Raw genomic sequence first — 18,837 nt, forward strand, 5'->3', positions numbered from 1 at the left:
ATATCTGCATCTCAAAATCACATATGTGTGATGCGTATGTGTGTGTGTATATGGTGTCCACACAGAAAGAATATGCATAAATGGGGTAAAAAGGATCTACACGGTCACAAAAGGGAGTTCCCCGCCGGTGCCCCTGAAGAAGGGCTGACTTCCCACACTGTGTGAAGGTACTAGACTTATTCTGGCTTCCTGAGAAGGAACTGCCACCAGAGGCAGCCTTGGGATGGCGGCTCCTCTCTTCCTAATGGCGCACAATGCTGCCCTCCCCATTTCTTCCAACAGCCACAGTCTGAGGGCCAGACTTTCTGCTGGCCTTTCTGCTGGAATTTCTGCTGGCCTCTTCATCCAGGACAGTTGTCTGACAGCCTGGGATGCCACAGTGGTCATCTCCTCTGGGTACCAGCCATTCATTTCAGGAGTTAGACCCGCTCATTCTTGGGTTCCTGAGGTCCCCTCTTCTAGGGATCTTTTCTTGTGGCCTGCCCAGGGTGCCCTTGGGGTACCCACCTCTGTGATAGCTTGCAGCCCTCTCACTGCACCTGTATAATGCAATTCTTGGCTCCGGGGCTTTCAGGGTGGGGGCAGTTAGGACCAGAGCTCTCTCTTGCTTTCTCAAGATGGGCCCACAGGAGAGGTAAGGAGCTCCACCCCAATGTTCAGGACAGGGCCTGGGTACCAGCAACACCAGCCTCCCTGGAGATTGAAAGAAATGCAGACTCTCAGGCCCACCCTAGATCTGCTGAATCAGAATCTGCATTTTAACAAGATCCACCCCATCCTGCTCCCTAACCCCCAGGGAGGCAATTCCTACCTGCAAGTCTGAGAAAGCCCAAGGTGAACTGATTTGAAGACACCTTGAAGAAACCCATTCCAGAGTCCAACCTGGTAAACTGGGCCCCTTGCTTACAGGTACTCCAGCCCAAGGTCCCAGGAGCTCCAGGTGGCAACACCATGCCAGCCTCACAACACTGGCCATGAGATTGCTCTGAGCACTCAGCCCAGGGCCTGAGGGGCCAGAGTCCCCTGCTCCCTCGTGGATGGCATCTGACTACATGACAGGTTTCACTGACATCATGGCTGCCCAGCCCTGCTGGGACCACTGGACACAGTCACCCTGAGGGGCTGAGTGACTTGCCCATCCTCACACAGCTACCAGCTGCTAGAACAGGGAATTGGGCTCAGGCTCATTGACCCCTCACTGAGGGCCACAATGAAGGAGGAGAGGTGAGAGAACATATATGCTCCCGGTCCTCATGAGGTACCCCAAGGCCGTTTCACTCATCTGTGTTTACAGATAAGGGAAAGTGAGGCCTAGAGCACTCTAGGCCACACAGTGAGACAGAGGCAGCACCAAGACTAGACCAAGAGTGTGTATGTCAGGGTGAAGTGCTCTGGCAGGCAAGGTGGGCAGGGTATACCTGGGTTCAAATCCCAGGGAGCTCTTAGGGTCATCCAGCTGGACCTGGGGTGTACAGAGTCAGTATACAGGCCTTGGCAGGACCACCAGTTGCCTGGTTTCCTGGCTCTAGGCCACCAGCTCAGCTTAGGGTGGTCTCCGGTCCCCAACCCTTGTTCCCCAAGCTGTGAGTCTGCTTGAGTCACGCTGCTTGCCTGTGCTGGGAGGGATTGGGAGGCTCCCAGTGTGTCCCCAGTGGCCCTCCAGCAGGCTGAGGAGCTGACCTTGCGGAGCTGCTCCTCCAAATGCTGCTTTTTTGGCACCTTCCTGCTGCGTCACATACCTGCCACCCCTTCCCTTTGGGGCCCAACAGAGTCACCACCTGTTTTGTCATCTACTTGCTAATTCCCTTGTAGCAGCCTCCCTCTACTTATGCAAATTTATTTGACAAAGAAGCTTCATATTACTATCCTAAGCAGAAAATCAAAATCATGCTATAACTCCAAAGAATCTACAAAAATAAACACAACGAACCATGCTGCGATTATCACCCCGCAGGCCTCGGCTTGAGGTTCTTCGTTTTGGGTTTTGGGGACTTTTTTTTTCTTTTTATTTCTGGTGCTAGGGATGGAACCCAGAGCCTTGCACATGCTAGGCAGGTGCTCTACTACCGAGCTACACCTCCAGTCCAGATGGTCCTTGGTTTAAAGAGAAAGAGACAGAAACAGACAGAGCGAAGCAAGTGGTATCTCGGGCAAGGTTTCCCAGGAAGGACTGAAAAATACTGCAAGAGAAAAAAGTTTCTGACAAACACTTTTCTGAAAAAAAGTGCTCCTGCATCCAGCATGATCACAGACCAGCTGCGTCTCACCCAAGCACTCCAAGCTGCCTCTGCTCATCCCCATAGGTCTGGTCTCCCAGTCCCACAGTCCTGTCAGGCCTGTTGGCTTCCCAGTTCCTCAGTCTTGGGCTTGACATCCGTTCGGGAGGTAAGGGGCTCAGTCCTGACTTCACCCTGATACTTACCAGGCAACAGGGGCGGGTAGAAGGAGTGTTCTGACTGGTCACAGCTGGTACCTGCGGAGGTTGTCTGGTGGAGCCATCCAGCTGTGCCACTATAAGAGTAAGAGGCCTGCACTGAGCCATCCCCACCGGGCAGCACCTGGAGGATGCAACCTCTCACTGCTGTCCCTCCCAGGCCTGGTGACAGCTGGGTACAGCAGTGACCAGGACAGACCCAGTCTCTGCCTCCTAGAGGCGATGGGTCAGAAAACACTCACAGAGCACCCAGAAGCCAGGATGGAAAAAGGGCCCTCAGTCGGGGGCCTGAAGGGGGCTTCCCAGAGCAGCATCTGTTCCAGAGTCACCCTGATACACGAGGGCCACCTCGCACTCAGGCAGAGGGGACGTTGGAGCTCCGCGCTCAGGCCAGAACCTCCTCTGACCCCTGGGATCCTCAGTTCACATCTGCCTAGCATGCTGTCACCCTAATGTGTCACCCTAGCTGTGCTACAGAGAATGGGTTCTGGGGACCAACATAAAAGCCCGGCGCAGTACATCTAGGCCTTTTCCCATTGCTGGTGACAGGCTCACTGCAGGGGAAAGAGCACACAGACTCTTCAGTCACAAGCAATAAAAATCCCAGTTAACCTAACAAGGAAGGAAGGCATTGTCTGCAAAGTCCAGAAACAGACCGGCTCCCAGCCAGGTTGGGTCCACAGGCTCAGGCTTCACTGTCCAGTCTGCGGTCCTCTCACTTTTGCTTTCCCCACCTCTGATTTCTGCTTTCCTCTACTTGCCTTCTCTCCTCATGGTGACAAAAGGCTGTAGCAGCTCCAGGATCACGTGCTCCCTTCTTAGAAACCCCGGAAGTCTCCTGCACCCGGGGTTCTTGTGATAAGAGGGCAATGCCCTGGCCCTGAAGTACACAACCACAATTAGTGTGCCCCCTGAGCAGCCATGAACAGAAATAGTTCTTGAGTACATTGCTTTGTGATCCGCTTTTCAAATTACGACATAACACAAGCACTTCCCTATAACAGATAATATTCTTGCATACTATTGTTAGTGGTTTCATTATATTCTAACACAGGTGCTGTTAGGGTGTGAATCTGGACTATTTCCCAAAAGCTTCATATGTTTGGAAGGTGATTGGATCGTGGGGGGCACTGGATTAGTCCCCTGACGAGTTCATAGCTGCCTTGGTATTAGGAGGTGGTCATCAGGGGAACAGCTGGGAAGGGTGTATCTCCCTCTCCGGCTCCTCCTTCTCTCTCTGCTTCCCAGCCACCAAAATGTGGACAGCGTTCTTCTGCACCTGGCCCTTCTGATGAGCAGGACTTAAAGAAAAACGAGTCTGTCCCAGCCTTGGGAAGGCCCCCAGCACCCCGCTCTCCCCTGTAACTCCTTGTTCCGATACAGATAAAATTGACAACTATGTGCCCTAAACAAAGTTTATGACACTCTGTTCTCATATGGTTCATAAGACACTGTCTTCTTTCAAGGCAAAGTTACACAACTATCTGCATTGTCCTCTCCTGGTAAACTCACTTGCTACATCACCAGAAAAGCCACCATCTTCAACAAAATATATAAGAGCTGAAACTTCTCTTTGTTCAACACTCTTCCCTTGGACAGGAGTCTGTTGAGCCGGTGTACACCTTCAGCCTGAAATAAAGTCCTCTTGTTTCAGTCTGTGCGTCTCTCCAGTCTCCTGGAGCCCTGTAATACTGCCACACGGTTTCTGTACTTGAGCCTGCCCACCACAGATTGAAACTTCTACGACTGAACCAAATTAAACTTCTCATTAAGTTGAGGGTGTCAGGTATTTTGAACCGGTGACAGCAAAGTTATTAAGATGCCATAGGTATTTTAACCATACACACTAATGTTGTACATTTTCCTTATTTCAGGCATACTGCAGCAAGCACCTAAGCCCATATGGCTTTTTGTGTTTGCACACGCTTACAGCACTCCTTAACAGTAGCATTTCTGAATTTCTAAACACTTCTTTTGTTTATTTATTTTATTTTATTTATTCTTTTTTGGTGGGGGATACCGGGAATCAAACTCAGGACCTTGTGCTTGCAAGGCAGGTGGCAAAACCACTGAGCTAAATGCCTGGCCCCTAAACACTTCTTTTGGTTTAAACAACCACAACAAGAAGTTATTTACTTATGCAGTGGTGCTAGGAATGGCACCCAGGGCCTTGCACATGCTAAGCAAGCACTCTATCACTGAGCTGTGCCTTCTGATTTTATTTTTTAATTGAAATAAAAGTTGTGTATATTCAAGTTGGGTGCATGGCATAGGCCTGTAGTATTAGCATTTTGGAAGTTGAGGCAGGAGGTTCCCAAGTTCAAGTCCTGCCTGGGCAATTCAGTGAGATCTGTCTTAAAATAAAAAATAAGAGGGGTTGGGAAGTCACTCAGTGACAGAGCATTCCCGGGTTCCATACCCAGTACCACAAAAAGAAAAAAAAAAATCATGTTACTTATGAATTATCTATACTTTCAATGATTTTTGATATTTACTAAATTTTTCTCTCTCCAGAAAGGCTGGATTCACTCCTCCACCAGCTAACTATGCCAGATGCCCATGCCTTGAGCCTTCCCTAACCCTAGAATTTTAAACTATTTCTGATAGTTGAATCCTTGTCCCTTTCCACGGGACACTTCCGGAGGGAGGAGGCCTCTAGGCTCGGACTCCGTCATCCACATGGTAACCAGCAGAGGGCGCTGCCGCCTGGTGGCTCCAAAGGCTCCATTGGTTTGCGGAGCTGGAGGGAAGAAGAGAAAGAAGAAACTTTCCTCTTCAAAGAGAGGAACGCGACTGCGTAAAGCCCTCCGAAGGGGTTTGAAGCAACGCCAGGAAGAAAGAACTTTATTGAGTGAGTGCTGATGCTCCGCTACCTCCTTAACCGCCCACCTAGGCAGGGCTCAAACTTGCAATCCTCCTTCAGCCTCCCAGTGCTGGGATTACAGGCATGAACCAGGCTTCATTCATACTTTTATCGAAATATTTTATTGTAACACAGAGATAAAATTGCATAAGCTATACATGTACAGCGTAGCAAATTCTTACCATAGCAAACATTCTTATAACCAAGACTAAGAGCTAATCACACCTGCGTGACTGCCACTTGGGGTTCAGGACCTGCCCTTCTCATTTCCTTTCCTCTCTCCTCTTCCTGCAAGCCAGAAGCCCCAATAGGTGGAAGGTGTCCCATCCCCCAGCCATCTGCAGGGGGAGCCCAGGTCTGTACAAAACCACAGGAAAAGGATGCTTCCCCAGAAGTCTGTGGTCAGGTGTCCAGCAGGGGCTCCTGGGGCTTGATGACCTCCCTCCTAGTGGGAGCCCAAGGCTCCTTAAAGGTGGCTCATAATCTGAGTGTGTGGTGAGCTGCAGGGATGGCCCAGCTCCCCAGCCCTCCCTGTCTTGTGTCGTTTGTCTCGTCACATGGCAGTCCCTCTCTCTAACGGGGCAGGGTGACTTTCCCTGTAACCGCGGCTACTGGTCCCGGACGCCTGCTTAGGCCAGCGTTATGAGGCAGAAAACAGGGCTCATGGTTTAGGTCTCCAGTGTCCCCCAAGAGCTTCATGTGTTCAGAGGTGGGGGTTTTGGAAAGAGTCCGGATTGTGGGAAAGCGATACAGGACTCAGCAGTGGATTAACCCACCACAGAGTTCAGAGCTGACCTGCTGCTAGCAGTGGGGTCTGGAGGAAGAGGCTGGCCACCCTGGGCGGGATCTGGAAAGGTGCATCTCCCTCCCTGGCTCCTCCCTTCTCTCTCTGCTTCCTGGCCATGAGGTAAGCAGCTTTCCTCTAACAGACCCTCCCACCATGCCATTCTTTTCTTGGATCCAGATGGCCATGGACTGAAACCATAGGCCAAGTTAAGCCTCTCCTACTTTAAGTTGTAAGTGTCAGGTAATCTGTCTCAGCAAGGAGAACATGGACAAGCCTTGGCCTCAAGAGACCTTGTGTGTTCTACTTGCCCTCAGGAGCTTCTCCTACAGTTATGAGAAGAATGTTCCAGGTGTCCTTCAGAGATGATGTGCCAAGGTGGCCATGGAGCCCAGCCAGGGCCAGCTGAGGCTGCTTACCACCAGCCAATTCCCAAACACATGCATGAGCCCAGTCAATGGCAGCCATTTCTTAGCCAGGTGAATCGTGAACTCATGTCGCAATACTGTTTTTAAGTCATTGAACTGTGGGGTGCTTGTTATGTAAAAATAGCTAATACATTGTCTAGACAGCTGTTAGGTCTGGGGACTTGTTTTAAGGGCTTCTTGAAAGAGGTGGCCAGACTGGGAAGTGACCAATGGCATAGCTTCCCAGTGGCCCCACCTTTCCTGGGTTCTCTTGGAGGCTCCAACTGGCCTCCATCTTAATAGATCCACTCAGGCTACCAATGCTTGGTACAGCAAGAACACTCATGCCAGGGCCTGAGTCAGCACTCAGGACCCATTTAACCTTTACAGCAGCCCCTTGAGCAGGTCACTGTTAGCAGCCCATCTTACAGTTTAGACTGAGGACACAAAGTTAGCTGGGCAGCTGAAGGTCGCAGGCTTGTGAGAAGCAGCGCTAGGCCTGACTTCGGATCCTGTGTTTGCCTGCCCTGCCGTCCTGCCTGAATCCCAGCCAGCCACCCAGCAGCATCTCCCCAGTGTCAGAAGCCCAAGTTCCCCACCTCTGCTGCTGCCTCTTCTGCACCAGGGCCTGCAGATCCCCAGCACCATGACCAGAAGATGATGCTTCCCGTGGACAGACAAGAGGGAACAATGGGCAGAGAGGATGCTGCCATGACTTCCGAGCAGGATGAAGTACATTGGAACAGCACTGGCCTTTTGATGGAAAATTGGGATGTTTGGATTGGAGGGAACCACAGAGCGAATCCACTGCAAGCTTCAGTCTTTTCTTCACCCAAAATTTGATACAAAAACTGGGCACAAAAAAAGAGACCAAAGCCAAGCTTTTCTGGCCAAGAAGCCAGAGAACTCTGCATTAGGCCCATCTGGACATCCCCGAGGTGCCACGGATCCCCATTTGGGAACCACTGTGGCAAATCAGTGTAGTAGCTTTGCAGATAGGAAAAATCTTAAGGTCACCATAAGCAAGACTAGAAGAGCCAACACTTGAACTAAGATTATTGTGTTCCAAGTGTTTGAGCACAAAAATACACATTCTAAAAGGAAGATATACACTTGGTTTGTTTGTTTGTTTGTTTTTTAGTGGTGCATTTGACTTCTCATCTAATCACTAGGATAGATCTGTCCTGCCATCTAACTTCAGGGTCCATTCACAGCATTACTGTGTTTACTTAGGGGTTCACTGGGAGTCTGGGCCCTTCCCTTTGGGGGCCACCGCCTTGGCTTGTGTGCACAGCCCTGTGAGCCCTTATCCTGCAGAGCAGCTGCTTCCTGCAGCAGCTTGTCCCTGGTGGGCTCGGGATCCCTTCCGCAGGCTGCAGGTGTCCACAGATGTGACGGATGCCCTGGGCCAGTGAGGAGCAGAGAGGCCTGGGAGGCAGCAGGGACAGAGAACCATTTGCTGAGTGCCTCTGGGTTTCGACTGCCCTGCTGCTTCTGGAAACGGTGCCCATTGCCCTCCCTGATTCCCAGTCTGTGTCATGCAGGGATGGAGGAGCATGGCTGCCCTTGGGTCAGCCTGGGTTTCTCTGCTCATGGACAATATCGGTCTCCTATGGCCACTCTAACAAAGGATCACACAGCAGGTTGAGGTATGGAAGCTGCACATCCTTAGGTTGCAGGGAAGCGTGCTGCACGCCTCTCCCCCAGCTTCTGGTCGTCTCCCGCCATCCTTGGCAGTTCTGGCTGCACATGGCTTCCCCTTTCTATGCGTGTTTGTGTCCAAATTTCCCTCCTCATATAAGGACGCCAGACATCAGATTCGGCCCACATCAATCCAGGGACACCTCTTCTTAACTCTATGTCCAAACCAGGTCACATAGGCAGGTACCAAGAAGCCAGCACTTGGGCATGTATTGTAGGGATAATTCAGCCCACAACACATGTGAACGGATTAGACTAGGTGGTGCAAGGCTCTTGCCATCCAGTGTACTCAGACTGTAGAATAGGAAGTGTTTCAAGGGCAGAATGAATGCTGGTTTATGCACCCGTGTCCACAGGGGTCACGTTCCCACCCCATCCGCAGGGGCCCTCAGAGCCTGATCCGAGCCACCCTTTCCTCTTCAGATAGCAGGGACTGGTCTGTTTCCTTCCTATCTCACCCCAGGCATGGGATCTGCCTCTGAGGTGAATACACAGGCTCTTCTAGCCACAACTCTGGCCACAGGTCCTTTTGTTCTGTATTCCTGTGAGCCCGAGGCCCAGCTTCCTCTGCCTGCCTGATTGCCCCAGCCCCAGCCACAGCAGCTCTCTCTGGGATGACTACGTCATTCTTATTGGTCCGGGCTGCCCAGCTGGCCTCCCCTGCTCCCTTCCCCACATGGCCCCAGCGAGAACCTTTGAAACCATAGAGGACCAGCTCACTGTCAGCCTAAAGCACAAGGGGTCTCTTGCTCACTCAGCATGGGCTTGGGCTCCAAACTGCTCCCCAGCCTGCACACCTGCCTCAGGAGGCCCCAAAGCACCTCTCCTGCCTCATTCCTGCCCTTTTCCCCTCCATAGCCCAGATCCCCGGGACCCTCAGACCCTTTGACACCATTCCTGTCCTGGGCCTTTGCCCTGCCAGTCAGCTGCTTGGGGGGCTGTCCCACGGCCAGATGCCTTCTTTACATAGCATCTGCCTGAGGCACATCTTCCACCCACTTCCGGGTCTCTTTCTTCCTCCCGCCACCCTTCTCTTTTCCTTTCCTTTCTTTCATGCTAGGGATAGAACCCAGGGCTTTGCACATGCTAGGTAAACACTCTACCACTGAGTTAACTTGCTTGCTTCCCCCCCCCTCTCTGTAACATTAAATTACCCAGGCTAGCCTCAAACTTGCAATCATCCTGCTTCAGCCTCCTAAGTAGCTAGGATTATAGGTGTGCACCACCACACCCAGCTCCCATTTTTTTTTTTTTTTTTATATAGCCCATGAGTTTGTCCCATCACGGACTGCAGCTTTTAACAAAAGACCAAAATAGGCCTTAGTTCTTTCTTTATAATGATCCCAGCACTCTGGTCCAGGGACAGAACTCCAGCAGCCCACTCCTCTGGGAAATGCCTGGGGGCTGTGGGGCACAGCATAGCCCTCACCTCTGCAGCCCACAGGGATTGCTTGGTTTCCGCTCTGAGGTCACTACCCTAAAATTCTTCATGATTTCTGAATGAGGGGCTCACATTTTCATTTTGTCCCAGGATGTGTAAATTAGGTGTCCTGTCCTGGTGTTGGGGTACAGAACTTGTCCCACAAATCATTACTGGAGGGAGCGCAGACAGCACCTTGGGGAGCAGACCCTGTGCCCTGCCCTCCCCCAACCTCCTTCCGAGGGCCTGGCCAGGCCCCACCCAGGCCTAAAAAGAGAAAGAAAAGGGGACAATGGCAGGGCAGATGGGGTGTGGTCAGGGGACCTGGATCACACCATCAGTCCTCTGACTCCTCCCTGCAGCTCCTGGTCCCTGCAGACCCTCAAGAAACAGTGGCAGTAGAGCCCTGGAGCCAGGAAGGGCTCAGGCCATGGAGGGGGATCCCTGCCACCCTCCTCACTCCAGAGCTGTGTGGAACTCACATCAGCCTGCACACCTGGCAGGCCAGGTACACACCTAGTTGACCGACACCAGGAGGGCGTTCAGGCTCCGCTGGTCCAGGTTGACCCAGAGCCAGGTGCAGCTCACCCCAAATCCCCTTTACACCACCTGAGCCCCACTGGGGCCGTCAAGCCCCTTTCCCTCCTCCAGCCCTGAACTCTGCTTCTAAGAGGAAGCTGCCCTCTCCCTATTTCCAGTGGGCCACAGTATCCAGCTAGAATGGACTGTGTGGTGCTGTTGCCTGTATTTACTTTTATGGCTATTTCCCCTGCTATGGACTGATACTGTTTTATTTGTGGTGGTGGCGTTGTGAGGGGTAAATGTCCTGTGGTGCGTTTCTGTTCTGAAAAGGCCATCTGTGTGAATAACTGCCAGGGTAACAGTGCTGTCAGAAATCATGGAGCGGGTCCTCTGGGAAAGAAGGGAAGTTCTGGGCTGGGCACTGCTACAGAGTGGACACTGAGACTCAGGGAGGGAGGGGACAGGATGAGAGTCACACAGATAGGTGGCGACACAGTATCTCCTGCTCCCAGACCAGTGCTCCCTCCCTTCTGACCCGCCAGTCTTCCCAGCTGCAATTCCTAGTGATTCTGGAAACCCTTCACACCAGGATTCCTTCCCCACCTCAGTCCCGGGCCATTTAAAAACCCAAGCTGCAGAGGCAGGCGGGGCACAGGGCTCACCCCAGCTCAGCAAGGCTCAGACAAACAAGTCTGGTGCTTGGAAATCACATTTCTACTCAACTGCCTTTGCCCCCTTCCTCTTAGCAAATCTTCCCAGCTCGTGCGTTTTAAATGTTCTTTCTCCTTTTGCTATCATCAAAGGAGTAGCTTGTTCCCCTGATATGTGACAAAAGATATCAGAGAGACTTGGGAAAGTGCAGTTGCCACCCCTTCCTTTTGACTGGAGGAAGGAGACTGGCAGGGCAGCTGGGGCTGGGTGGCTTTTAGGATGGGGGGGCTGTGTGTGTGCAGAGATAAGGGTACTGGCTGAGCAGGCACAGAGAGGGAACCCGCAGGGTGGGCTGACACCTTGGTGCCAGCAGCTGACATGAGTTGGGTGGCCCCCATGTGCTTTGGGGTATCCGCCCTTCGGGAGGTGTGGACTCCATCCCAGCTGTGGGGCTCTGTGTGTGACTGACCCAGACCTGCCCAGCAGGAGTCGTGCTCATTCCTGATCACAGTGACTGATTCTGAGGCGGGCATGTGACCCAATCGGAACCACAAAGGAGCGTCCTGGGGCCCTTTAGACCCACGCCATGGCTTTTATGTAGCAGTGCAGACTGGGAGCTGCTAGGGATTTTGCCCAAGAGGAAGTGAGGAAATGGAACCTCCAAACAGACAGAAAAGGACAGACACTGAGTCCTGATGATCTTAGGCTCCCAGATCAGGCCTCACCTGAATGTGGATCAGAAAAATCTTTTTTGCTTAACCTGTTGAGATTTTTCCCTCTTCGTGATGAAAAACATGCATTTCCTGATCACTTTTATTACTTGGGCCTGTATCCTCAGGCACGTCACCTCCTCCAGTGTCCTTTCTTTGTCCTAAGAACTTACCAATCAGTCTCTTCCATCAGCCACATTTCTAGGCCCATTACAACAGCGTTGTAGGGTGCACAGGTCTAGATGGGGAACAGCTCCTGACGGGTGGTTACCTCAGGGCTATACCACAAGGACAGTTCCTCCTATCAGTCATGTCTTTGCTGTTGTCTCTGGGTGTCTTCCCATATACCAGTCAGCCGTAAGGAATGGGTCAAAAGTCCCTGTAGTCCTGTGACTCCCACAACCTAGGTCGCTCTCCTTGAACTCGGCAGAGCCATTTTACAGGTTCAGAAACCGAGGCAGCAGGGACGAGAAACCTCTGATGCCTACTCTCATCCCACTCGTGCTAAGCACAGGGATGGTTGAGGATCAACAGAAATCTCCACTACCTACAGATTGCCCACCACCTGCTGCACCCCTCAGCCTCTCTCAGGGGTCCCCCTACCTGGTGTGGATGGGCTGCTGTGGGTGCGTGTTCTGCCCTGGCCTCCCCACAGGCACAGGACAGCCAGGGTTGCAGGCCTCAGGGAGCCCACGACCGGGAAGGAGGGCACCAAGTAGCTCCCCAGGCCCTGTTTCTGCACCTCTACCTGTCAGCATCTCTGCCCTCCCTGATTCAGATGACTCTCCAGCTCCCAGCCCACAAACCAGCCTCAGTTTCTCACTTGTACAGTGACAGGATGGGAGAGCCGCACCAAGGTCACCTGGTAAGGAGAAAAGTGAGTCTCAGACCGGGGAAGGCGCAGAGCCCCTGGACAGAATGGCCAGGATCCAAATGCCATCCTCCAGTTCCCTGGTTCAGAGCTCCTCAGGGCCCTTTCTCTTCCTCCTGTGAGGTGGGGTGGGGTGGGGGTGCAGCCTTTCTTTCAAACTTTTAAACTTCCTATAAGAAGGATGGGTTGAAGCCAGGTTTGGTGGCCCTCGCCTATAACCCCAGCACTCTGGGAGACTGAAGCAGGAGGATCACAAGTTCAGGTCCAGCCTGGACAACTGAGCACTTAACAAGACCTTGTCTCAAAATAAAGAATAAAGTAGGGTATGGGGATACGTGCCCGTAATCCCAGCGCTTGAGGCAGCTGATGCAAGATGGTTGCAAGTACAAGACCCACTTGGGCAATATAATAAAAATTTGTCTCAAAGTAAAAGCATTTTTAAATGGAAGCTGGGAATGGAGTTTAGTGGTTAAAGTACTGGGTTTGATTCCCCCAAACCACTAAACAAATAAATAAATAAAGGATTGGGAATGCAGCTCAGTGCAAATTTAATCCCAGTACAAAAAAAAAAAAAAAAAATGAGAGCAGAAAAGGTTTGGAGAGAGAAGCTGTGGGCCTGGCCTTAAGCCAACTGGGTCCCTTGGAGACACCATGCCTCAGGGCCCTCTTGTGGCTCCCGGTCCCTGGCTCAAGTTGTCCTGGGAGAGCCACAGTAGCGGTTCTGCCCCTAAGGACCGGACAGGGCCAGCTCCAAGCTCCTGAGCCCCCACTGCCCTTTCCCATACACAGATGTGGGTACAGCACTCCCCACGGGACCAGGAAGGCCACCAGGGCCACCGTTAGAAACCTGATCCCAAGTCACTGATTAAAACCAGGAGGGGGGGGTTTTAATCAGCCAGGCCGTATGCTATTTCGCCAAAGATGAAAGCACAAGTGATAAACGTCACCTCCGAGAGGAGGGTGCCGTCAAAGGAAGAGCAGAGCAGCGAGTGGCATCTTTCATCATTACAGCAGCCTGCCAGGTCTCGTTAGGGGCTTTGGGCAGCATCTGGGCCTGTCTGTTAGGCAGTGCTCTGTGTCATTGTGGCAGACACCGGCCCCTGGCTCACACCATTCTAAACTTCTAAATATACAATAAATACTATTAATCATAGTTCTCAAATCAGCGAAGTGATCATTAACTGCCTCTTCTATTTTATCTGGAAATTATTTTCTGTCTGTTCTGCGTCCCCACATTTGAAGCCACCAGTTGGCGGGTGGCCTGTGATGCATGGCAGGAAGCTGGCCTGTCCACCTGTCCCCTCCTGCAGTGGGCCAGAAGCCACAGAGGCCTCCAGAATACTCCCCACGTGCTTGTCGGGCAGGAGCAGGGGCTGGGAGACAGTGACAATGGCAGTGGAGCTTGGCAGCCACCACTCATGGTCCCTGGAGAAGCTGGATCCCAGATCAGATCAGACAGAACCAGACAGTATGTGCGGCGACATGGAGAAGAAACAGTGGTCATTGTAATCTATGCTGCTGTAGACCAGGAGAACCCTGACACCACTGCTGGCAGCCTAGGATCATCCTGCTCACACTGGCCAGCGGCTTAGGGCATCATGAACCCACTGCAGAAGTGGACAAACTAAGATTGGGAAGATGGGAAATGATCTTGGGACTGCAGAGCAAACCGTCAGCCAAGCTGGGCCTCCAACTCCATGCATCTATCTCCCAAGTGACAGCCACACCCTGTGTGTGCGTGGGTGACAGGCGGAACTGTGGAGCTATCATTCAGGGATTTTCACCCTGTTCTTAGCCAGAAGGGTCCTCTGCTGTCTGCTCCACTGCCTGGGCTTTGGCCCTGTGACTTGGCTTAGGCCAATGGGATGGGAGTAGACATGGTGGCCTCCATAGTCCCTGCTTGTTAGGTGGCCCAGAGATGCTCAGAGCAGGGAAGGAGGGAGGAAGTGAGGAGAGAGAAAGAGAAAGGGAGGGAGGGAAGGAGAGAGAGAGAAGTCATAAGGCATTGTCTGGCTTCCTAAAAGGTGCTAAGAATACTACACAGCTATACCTGGCCTAAGGACTACTTTGCCTCCAGAGGAATTTGGGACCCTGGCATCTCAGTGTGGGTAAGGAGCAGTGCATTCTGGGTGCAGAGTTCTCCATTGTTCAGGGACAGGAGGACAACAGGGGAGATGAGGCAGGAATGCGGGAGCTCCTCAAGGCTGACCTGCTCTGCTGGTGGGAGTGAACCCTCCGCCCCAGAGCACCTGAAGGGTCTGGAGCAGGGTTGCGGCACAGTGAAAATGATGTTCTAAACACCCCACTGCCTGCAGCAGAGGGACCCACAGGAGGAAGCAGGGCCCGAGAGGGACCTCGCAGGGCTGGCTCCACAGGAGGCGCAGCTGGAGTGGAGGGTGGTGGGGCTGGAATTTCTGGGACCAGACCCCAAAGGCCAGGAAGGCGGAGCCAAGGATGACTCCTGAGTTCCTGGGAGGGGCTGTCTTGCCATCAGCTGAGCTGGGGAGAAGGCTGGGGTAACAGGATGAGTTGTTTTTGTTGTTTTGAGGGGGTACAAGTAGTTGGAACTCCTTGCCCACAGCCTGGAGATGGTCATTGTGGCCTTGGGAGTAGATGACACCCCAGAAAGTGAGTCCACAGAAAAGACAAGGAGGCCAGGGCTGAGAGCTGAGCAACATCTCTATTTTTACATTTTTTATTTTTAAATAATTATAGATTCATAGGAAGTTGCAAAAATATCACTGAGAGGTCCTGTGTCACCACGTGTGGAGCCATCTTAGAAGGAGAATTAGGCAAAGATGACTGCCAAAAGGGGCCCCGGAGAGGCTGTAGGAATCTAACAGAAAAGCAGTTTCACTTTGGATTTGAGTGGTTCAAACAAGCGAGAAATGATTTCTTCCTCATAGAAGACAATGGTACCTTGGTACTCACTGTTACCAAGTACCAAAAGTGAGTACCAAATGAATTGTTTTGGCTGGAAAAGGTAGCAAATCACAAGTCACGAGGCAATTGACACTGACAAGCTCCAGCTTACACATCAAATACCAAACAAATGACCAGGGACAAAAAGTTCATACCCAATGCACGAGTATCAAATCCAGTGGGTTTCAAACCAGAAAAGTACCAAGGTATGACTGTAATCTAAATGTAGGCGTCCAAGCACAGAATAGAGGCCATGCTTCTCTACATCCTTAGGGACACAGGCTCCTTCCAGCCACTCCACCATCTCTAGGGTATTGTCTTTGTCCTCCTGGTCCAAAATGGTGGCTAGAATTCCAGCCATTACAATCTCCTTTCCATGTAGCAAAATGGAAGAAGGGACACAGAAGAGATAACAAGTATAAGATATCTTGTTTTCTTTTCTGGTACCAGTGATTGAACCCAGGACCTTTGCATTGAGTGACATTTCCAGATCTTTTTATTTATTTTGAGACAGGGTTTTACTAAGCCATTAAGTTGTCCAGGCTGGGTTCAAATCTGCATTCCTCCTGCTTAGACTCCGGAGTGCAGGGATTACAGACACGTGCCACCATGCTCAGCTATAAATAAGCTATCTTTAAGGAAGATTCCTAAGAACTGCCTGCCACATGAGACTTACCAGACACATGATTAGAATTTAGTCATAAAATTTAATTGCAAGTGTCTCAAAAATGCAGTCTTTATTCTTGAATTTGAACCCAAAGCTTGTTACCAAGGAGGAAAGGGAGAATGGATCCCAGGTAGCAACCAGCATCCTGTGCAGAGTTCATAGGCAGAGGGATTCTGAGAGGTAGAGGGTAGTCAACAGCATGGGAAATGCCCAACACACCAAGACAAGTGGCTGATGATGTGTCCCATGGACTTAGGGACCAAAAGGTCAATGGTAACCTATGGAGGATAAAGACAACTGTCCATCTGACCCAGAGCACTACCTCTTTCAGGTGGGTGGAGAGAAAGGCAGGGGAGGTAGAAATGGAGGCGTGAGGGAGAGAGTGCCAATCCAGATCAGATGGCAGCACACTGGCAGGAAAGGGAGGGGAGGGAAGGAGGGGGTGGGGCACAAAGGAACTGGGGATTTGGGAAGACCAGAGACACTGTGAGGACAGCAGGCGATGCAGATTTTATGGCCTCCAAGGCAGTTTACACTGGGGCCCAGGAGTGGATGGTTACAGGAGGGAGAAAAAGGAAGGTCTCCAAGGGGGCAGCTGTCACAAATTTGAGAGCTAGGGCCTAGGCACGTGTGGAAATCCAATAGGTATCAGGGAGAGGCAGAGGCTGGGCCGCCCTCCAGTGCTCCCAGGTGTCTCCAACACCACCACCCTTTTTAATGTTCTCCTGGCTATTATGACACCTGCCCAACTCATCAGTGGTTCCCTGCAGGTTCGCAGGAGGATATCCAAACTGTTCACCATCTCCTTCCAAGCTTTCCCTAAGCACCTAACACAGATCAGGATGCTTTCATTCTAAATCGCAGTACTGCCACTGCCTGGCTCCTGGTCTGCAGCATGAATAAACAGTCTGCTGGCCCTACTTGCAACAGCTAGCACCTGCAACTCTGCTGAGGCCTCCACCTGTGCCTGCACTTAGGCACAGAAGTCGGCCAGTGCCTGACAAGCACAGTGGGTAGAAGTCAGGCTCTGCTGGTGGGCAAGCTCTGAGGGAGCTCCCTGTGAACCCTGGGAGTGGCCCTGGCAGGACCAAGCTGCTTCCTTCCTTCCCTGATTTGCACGACCACTCACCTTCAGGTATCTCATCTCACATAACTTGCACCCAAATTCCCATCTGAGGATCCTGATCTGCACAAAGCCAAACACCAGGGTGGCTGCCAATAACACTCTAAGTGGTGACTCAGTGACATCTGGTAGGACCCAAGTCTCTCTGAGCTCTGTGGACTTCAGGCAGGTAGCAAGATGGCTGCCACCAGAAATATATCTACTAGTTCTTCAGCAGACTTCTCCTCAGATCTTATTGGCTGCAATGGGGTCACATGACATTTCCTGACCAATCAGTAGCAAAAGTGATGGCTTCCTCTAAACTGGTTAAAATAATCATCTATGGGCAGAAAGGATGTTACCCCAAGGACCAGATACATACCCAGCATCCTTTCTAGTGTGAGTCTTTTACTGTAGGTAGGTACATGAAATAGTGACAAACAAGATAACTGGGTGACCTTTCATGCAACCAGTCCTATTTTTTCACTATTTCTCATTCATTCACTCATCCATCATATGTTGAATGTTAGCCGTGTTCCTACCCTCTAGGAGCTCACAGGCTAGTTGCTCAGGTGGAAAAGGGAGACAAGTGGGCACAAGGAGCTGAGTGTGGAGGGGGCAGGGTGGGAAGGCATGACCTTGAGGATACTCTGATCTTTTTGCTTTCTGGAATGTTCCATCTCCTCCCTTCAGTATCATGCCTGCCCCATTCAGCCACTGTCCTTGGGAGGCCTTTCCTGATGTCCCCAACCCTCCAGGATGATCCTGCCCTGTGTGTGTTCCAAGCCCGGAGCCGATACTGCTTTGGCTGGCTCTGAAGCGTCCATATGTCCCCACCATTGACGAAGGCTGCCAGAGAAAGGTCGCCGTGTCCCCAGGGCTGAGCCACCGCCTGGGTGGACTTGCCGGTCCCAGTCACAGCCCACACACCTGCCGCACGGCCTCCTCCTCTTCCCATGTCTTTCCCATCAATTTCTTATTTCATAAAAATCAATCTCTGTCCTGTTTTCGCTGTGTACATAAAAGACTGTGGCATCAATTAGCCTTCGTTCTCCCTCCCCCATCCTTTTTCCTCTGCGTCTTTTTTGGAAACCTCTTTGTAGGGAAAAATCTCATATTTCAGCAATTTGCATTATCCACACACTCAGCTTTGAAGTTCTAAGTTATGGTAAGAAAAGGGCCCACTTATCTGCCCATAAAAAATGTTCAAAGCTTATAAATTCCCTGAAACAGATGTACATTATCATTGGATTTGCCTTTCTTTTTGCTAGAGCATGCCTAATAGCGTTCCAGCCGCCCCCTGGCCCCAGTACCCCGCCCCCGTTAGCATCTTGTCTCCGCAGAAGCCTGCTCCCCACTGGGCCAGGCCGACTTCAAAGGTCCCGCGCTGTCTGTGAGAAGCACTGCACAAAGTGGGAACATCGGGCCTTTTAAATCCCCCACGTTTAAGTCAATATCATGCCTCCCTTCTTCCCCCTCTCCCAGCAGAGGGACATAAGTCAGCTGCTCCCGTTCCATCTCCAGAGCACCAGTTCAGCAATTACCAGAGGCCAGACTGAGGCTTCTCCCTCCCTGGCTCTCCCTGAACCTGCCCTCTCTCTTTCCCACTCTCCTTTTTGCTCCGTCCCCACCTGAGCAGATGTTGCAGGGAAGGTAGCGCTGACCTCAGGTGTGGACAATAAGTGGCTCCTAAACGTTTGCAAGGGGACACAGGTCACCAACAATTTCTATTGGTTGAGCCGCTATTGCACCCTACAATGTATCCTACAATCCCCCTCTCCAG

This window comes from Fukomys damarensis, unplaced genomic scaffold (genome assembly GCF_012274545.1).
Source record: "Fukomys damarensis isolate Sample0158 unplaced genomic scaffold, DMR_v1.0_HiC HiC_scaffold_32, whole genome shotgun sequence".
In the NCBI taxonomy this organism is placed as follows: domain Eukaryota; kingdom Metazoa; phylum Chordata; class Mammalia; order Rodentia; family Bathyergidae; genus Fukomys; species Fukomys damarensis.